Raw genomic sequence first — 6,383 nt, 5'->3', positions numbered from 1 at the left:
TTTTTTAACCCTGATATAGCCTTGGCCTTCACAACATCCTCTGGCAAGGAGTTCCACAGAGCCCCTGCACATTTCCTTGATCAGTATCACATTTAGCTTCAATCCACCCCATCCCTGCCAGTTAAAATTACCCAGGGGATGGTAGCCTTGGATTACTCGACTTGTGGTAACTGAAAACTCCCGCATGTGCACCTATAGATCTTACAGTGTAAACAAAGATGCCAGATTCTTTTGTTAATTGTTTTAAAAGCAGCTGGTGCAAGAGAAATGTCCTGACCACATTTGGCCATTTGGGGTCACTGTACTACCAGCTCAAGAGGACCGAACGGGTACTTGTGTTTCTCTGGAAGAAACATTTTCAAAGGTGGACTTGAGGTTTAGATGGTGAAATTCAAAGCTGGGACCATTATGCATTTTGATTCCTTCTGCATGAGTGGCTTGTGATGATCTCTCTGCCCCATGTTTAAAGTCAGCCCCAGTAACAAAACAATGAGCTTTGTTATTGTAACTTGCTTCATCCATCTATAGTAAGGGAGACAATGTGATCTAGTGGGTAGGGCACTAGATCAGGAGTCAGGGTTTTTCTATTCCTGGCTGTGAGGATGGGTGAATCACAGAATATCAGGGTTGGAAAGGACCTCAGGAGGTATCTAGTCCAATTCCCTGCTCAAAGCAGGACCAATCCCCAGACAGATTTTTGTCCCAGATCCCTAAATACCCCCCTCAAGGACTGAACTCACAGCCCTGGGTTTAGTAGGCCAAAGCTCAAACCACTGAGTTATTCCCCCTGTGAGTCACTGCCCCCTCTCTATTTCCTCTCCCATCCTTTGTCTGCCTTGGCTATTTAGTTTGCCTATGCTCCTTAGGGCAGGGACTGGCTCTTACTATGTCTAAGTCTACACTACAGAATTACTTCAGTATAACTACATCACTCAAATCCACACCCAAGTGAAGTAGTTATACCAATCTAAGCGCCGATGGAGACAGTGCTAGGTTGACAGGAGATATTCGCCCGCTGACGTAGCTACGACCTCTCTCCCATCAGCATAGCGTGTCTTCATGAAAGCACTGCAGCGGCGCAACTGCATTGGTTCAGCGTTTTAAGTGTAGACCCACTCTTAGTGTACGTACAGCACCTAGCGCAATGGGGCCCTGATGTCACGTAGGGCTTCTAGCCGCTATTGTAATATTAATAGTAAAAGAATAGTGAGGGCTTTTTAATCAGGAGAACTCCAAACACTTTATCACGGAGGTCAGTATCCTTATCCCCATTTTACATGGGGAAACCGAGGCACAGAGAAGGGATGGGACTTGCCCAAGGTCACCCCACAGGCTAGAAGCAGAGCTGGAACTAGAACCCAGGTCTCCCAAGGCCCAGTTTAATGCTTTATCCACTCTGAGGCAACTGTGTACATGGTTATGAAATTGTATGTTATCTCATCACCATCCGCTGTCACATGTCTCAGGCCCTGGTCCTGCAGCGGGGGCTCTGCACAGACCCAGTTTCAGGATCTGGGCCTTGGATTGTGAGCTGTTCAATGCAGCGAGCATGGCTTTGTCCACCATGCAGCACAGTGGGGTCCTGACCCTGCTTGAGGCCTCTGGCTGTTACAGCAATATAAACAGTAAGTCCCGCTTCTAAGCCAGCTGGGTCACACACACACGTCAGAAGCCCCTCCCCCACCAATTTAAAAATGGTTCCCTGGTGGATGATTGTTGATACATTCTGAAGGCACATGGAGGGAGCACAGAAACACCTTGATTTCATCAGGTACCCCCTTCCCAGGACCAGCTCTCTAATTCATTGTAGAAGGATCTCCAGCTAGGGGCTGTTCAAGGCAAGGCGGTCATGCCCACAAGGCGTGTACAGACAGTGACACGAAGGCGGCAAAATCCCTTTGAAAAGGTGCCGTGGTTCAAACAAACCCCAGCTCTCGCCACCTGTCAGTAGGACGTAGGCGGGGCTGCCCGCAACCCTGCAAGCAAGAGAGCCGGTCCAGTCGGGCCCCCTCCCGGGTCTCTTTAGCTAATAAGCTAGCCAGGGCTTCCCTTAACGGAGTTGTGTGTCCCACTGGGGGTACAGGCGCTTGATACTCCATTCACGTCACAGCATATTTTTAAGAGGGCGGTACGTGAACCAAGGAAGGCTGGGAGCCGCTCTGCCAGACCGATAAAAAATAATAGCTGGAGGGGAAATGTGAGCCAAACAGCCTGCATTCTGCTACCCTCAGCAGACAGCACAGCAAAGCAGGCACAGAGCATATCAAAACACAGCATGTTCTAGCTCGGCTAATTTGTTGTTCAGCAGAGTTCAGCTAAAGTTTGACCTCTCTTTTTCTCCTTCCTTACAACTAAGTTTGGGCTTGACTCTTTCATCGAAGGTTTGCAATATGCCCTTGGCTGCAGAGGGGGGTGATTTTCCGACGAAGGCACCGCTGTCTGTCTAGTTCTTAGCACAGAGCCCTGGGATTGCATTCTGTCACCAGTCTGGCCACAGATTTTTGCATTGTGACCAAGAGCAGGTAACTCCAGCTCTCTAGGCATCCATTTCTCCATCTGTAAAATAGGCTTATGCTCAAGAACCAGCGCTAGGCACTGTACAAACACCAAACAAAGAATCCCTGCCCCAAAAAGCTTCTAATCTAGGCACAAGACAAGAGAGAACAGCTGGATACAGAACAGCTGGAGGAGCACAAGGAAACAGGGAGGCCATATGCTCAGCAAGACAGGCTTTGCACACCAGCAGCCTAACTGTTGCCAATGTTTTTGTAGGCCTCACAGCAAAGGAGAGTTTTAAGGAGGATTAAAAATATAAGAATGGCCACACTGGGCCAGACCAATGGTCCATCTAGCCCAGTATCCCGTCTTATCACAGTGGGTGGTGCCAGATGTTTCAGTGGCAATGAACAGACCAGCGCAGTTATCGAGTGATCCATCCCATCGTCCAGGCCCATCTTCTGGCAGTTGGCGGATTAGGGACACCCAGAGCGTGGGGTTGCATCCCTGACCATCTTGACTAATAGCCATTGATGGACCTATCCTCCAGGAAATACTCTAATTTGTGACCCAGGTATACTTTTGGCCTTCGCAACATCCCCTGACAAGTTCCCCAGGTTGAGTGCATTGCGTGAAGAAGTGCTTCTTATGTTTGTTTTAAACCTGCTGCCTGTTACTTTCATTGGGTGACCCCTGGTTTGCATGTTATGCGAAGGGGTAACTAACACTTCCCTATTCCCGTTCTCCACACCATTCATGAATGTATAGACCTCTATCCTCTCCCCCCTTAGTCGTCTCTTTTCAAAGCTGAACAGGCCCCGTCTTTTTTAATCTCGGCTCGTACGGAAGCTCGTCCACTCCCCCACTCATTTTGTTGTCCTCTCTGCAACATTTCCAATTCAAATAGATCTTGCTGAAGGAGGAGACTATTGTAGCTTTGCAGCTGTTCACAGGGTGCTTGTCCCAGGCGTGAGGGGCCGAGGGGAGAAAGCACGAAGGCGTTTGGAAACGTAAGAAGTGGGTGATAGAAAGGTCGACTCCCATCTCCCATACAGGACGAGACATGATGGGGATAGACTGTGAAGGGCCTTGACTGTAAGGAACCTGCATCTCCGTGGGCTGTACGAACAGGGAAATCTCGAGTAGGAGCAGGGAGATTATTTTACTCCTGGATTTGGCCCTGGTGCAACTGCTGCTGGAATCCTGTGTCCAGTTCTGGTGCCCACAATTCACAAGAAGGATGCTGAAAAACTGGAGCGGGCCAGGAGAATGACTAAAGAATTAGAAAACATACCTTAGAGTAAGAGACTCAATTAAGCTTAAAGAGAAGGTGAAGGGAAGACTTGATTACAGCCTGTAATTATATACATGGGGAACAATATTTAATAATGGGCTCTTCAGTCTAGCAGAGAAAGGTCAAACACGATCTAATGTCTGGAAGTAGAAGCTAGACCATTTCAGACTGGAAATATTAACCATTGGAACAATTTACCAACGGTCATAATGGATTCTCCATCACTGAAGTTTTAAATAAAGATTGGATGTTTTTCTAAAAGACCTGCTCTTGGAATTACTTGGGTCAGGTCTCTGGCCTGTGTTGGACAGGTCAGACTAGGGGTACGTCTACACTAGGGATCCATCTATCAGGGAACAATTTATCACATCTAGTGTAGATGCGATAAATCGATCCTGTACTCCACCGTACTCATCAAGAGGTGGAAGTGGAGTTGGCGGGGATGCGGTGGGAGTCAACCCCGTGCCGTGAAGATGTAAGTCGACCTAAGATACGTCGACTTCAGCAACGCTATTCTCATAGCTGAAGTTGCGTATCTTAGGTCGATCCCCCCCCTAGTGTAGACCAGGCCTTGATGAACACAGTGGTCCCTTGTGGTCTTGTAATCCAGGCACTTGCTTTGTTTGTGAACCTGCAGACAATAGTTTTGAGAGGTGTGAACTACGTAGTCATGTAAATGGAGTGTTGATTCTGAAACCTAATGACAACTGCGTGCAAATACTGTCCTCCGCATGGATGAAAGCATGAGTTCCATGTCGTATGTAAGGCACAGGAAGAAACTGTCTCACTGCACTCAGCTCTGGTGAGGCTTAGGCTGAAGTAACAGATCTGGTCTGGGGCACCAGGCTTTAAGAAACATGTGGACAAACTGGAGAGAGTGCAAAGGAGAGCAATAAAAATGCTAAAATGTTTAGCAAACCTGACTTATGAAGATTGGGCGTGTTTAGTCTGGGGACCTGATAATCTTCAAACATGTTAAGGGCTGTTATAAGGATCAACTGTTCTCCCTGTCTGTTGTTGCCATTTAGATGGAATAGAGGGGCCCAAAGAGGCCTGCTTATACCATGGCAAACACACCATTCAAAATCACCAACTCTGCACTAAAACCACACAGACGGAAAATGTAAAGCGTTAAGTAAGGCTGTCATGTTAACACCTCTCGCTCCCTTTCCTGTGAGCTGGAGAGTTTTTTAAAGGACCCTCCTCCCAGCTCAGTTGAAGTGGCATTAAAGATGGTCAAAACTGTCCTTTTGGGAAAAAGAGACCCTAGTCGAAACGGGCTGGAGCTGGCGTTGTTGCTGTTAGTATTCGAGTCCAATCCTGCTTTCCAGAAAACCAAACAAGAGGAGCACTCAAGGGGAAAGGAAAGAACAGCAAAAGAGGGACAACGCAGCTGGCTCTCCCATGCAACCTAGCTGCTGAACAAACACACGACCACCCGCTGTGCTTATCAGCCACTCTGACACCTGGCAAACTTGTGCCAGCAGCGGGCATTTTAGAGCATTGCACTTCGCTGTCCTTGCAATCGCAGGCTTACAGCATGGTTGCAAAATATGCAGTCTTGGCCAACCAAGCCAGCCTCTTCTTAGACCGAAGGAAAAGGGGACAGGGAGGCAGGGAAGAGAAGAAATAAGGTAGGGAAGGGAAAGGACGTACTGGGAGAAAGACTCCCATCCCAGGTGGTGTTTGGGATTTAGTTGGAGCTGGCAGAGGTGGTGGTGTCATCTGGGTCCCTCTCTCTGGCCTGGTCCAGTCAGGACCTTTCTCAGGATTAAGACAAAGAAGGTTCCATATCCTGGGAAATAATGGGGTGGCGGCTGCAATGGTAAAACCCGTTCCTTTCCCTAAGCTTTTAGCCAGTGTTCATATTCCCTCCTTTCAGTAGCCAGCTTCCCCCCCCACACACTTGTCTTTTTGAGGACCCCAAGGAGGAGTGATGTGTGAAATGGCTCCTCTCCCTCATTTTGTCCACCAATTATCCTTAATTTCTGACACCAATTTGAGTTAATTGATTTTCAGTCCCACACTCCTCTAGTTTCCTAGGCACGATCTTAACTCGGCCTTGGGATTGTATCGGTAGGACTTGGGCTTTGGACTAATTCAGTCTGTCTCCATTTTTATCTTCTCCCATCAACGCTTGTAAGAGGTTATCGTGACACTTTTAGGAACATTCAGTCGCTTTTCAGAGTTGAGCTGACAATTAGGGCAAGGGTGTAGGCCCAATTATCACCGCACAGCCACTGAAAGTAGGACAAGTAGGAATAGGCTTCATCTGCAGCAAGGGAGATTTAGGTTAGAGATTAGTAAAAACTTTTTAACTGTATGGGTAGTAAACTAGGCTTCCAAGGGAGGTTATGGGATCCCTGTCATTGGAGGTTTTTAAGAGTAGGTTGGACAAACCCGTCAGGGATGGTCTCGGTTTATTGGTCCTGCCACAGGGCAGGGGTCTGGACTTAATGACTTCTCGAGGTCCAGTAGTAACCCTGAGGAGAAAATAAGTAGGAAAGAACCCAGGTTAACAGCAATAGTGTCAGAACTTAAGCAGACTGGTTGATGGGTCTGGAATCTGGAGTAATGGACAGGGCCAGGTTCC

The sequence above is a fragment of the Mauremys mutica genome, chromosome 17 (assembly GCF_020497125.1).
Source record: "Mauremys mutica isolate MM-2020 ecotype Southern chromosome 17, ASM2049712v1, whole genome shotgun sequence".
NCBI lineage: Eukaryota > Metazoa > Chordata > Testudines > Geoemydidae > Mauremys > Mauremys mutica.
The sequence above is the reverse complement of the archived record's forward strand: the minus strand, read 5'-3'. Positions refer to the sequence as shown.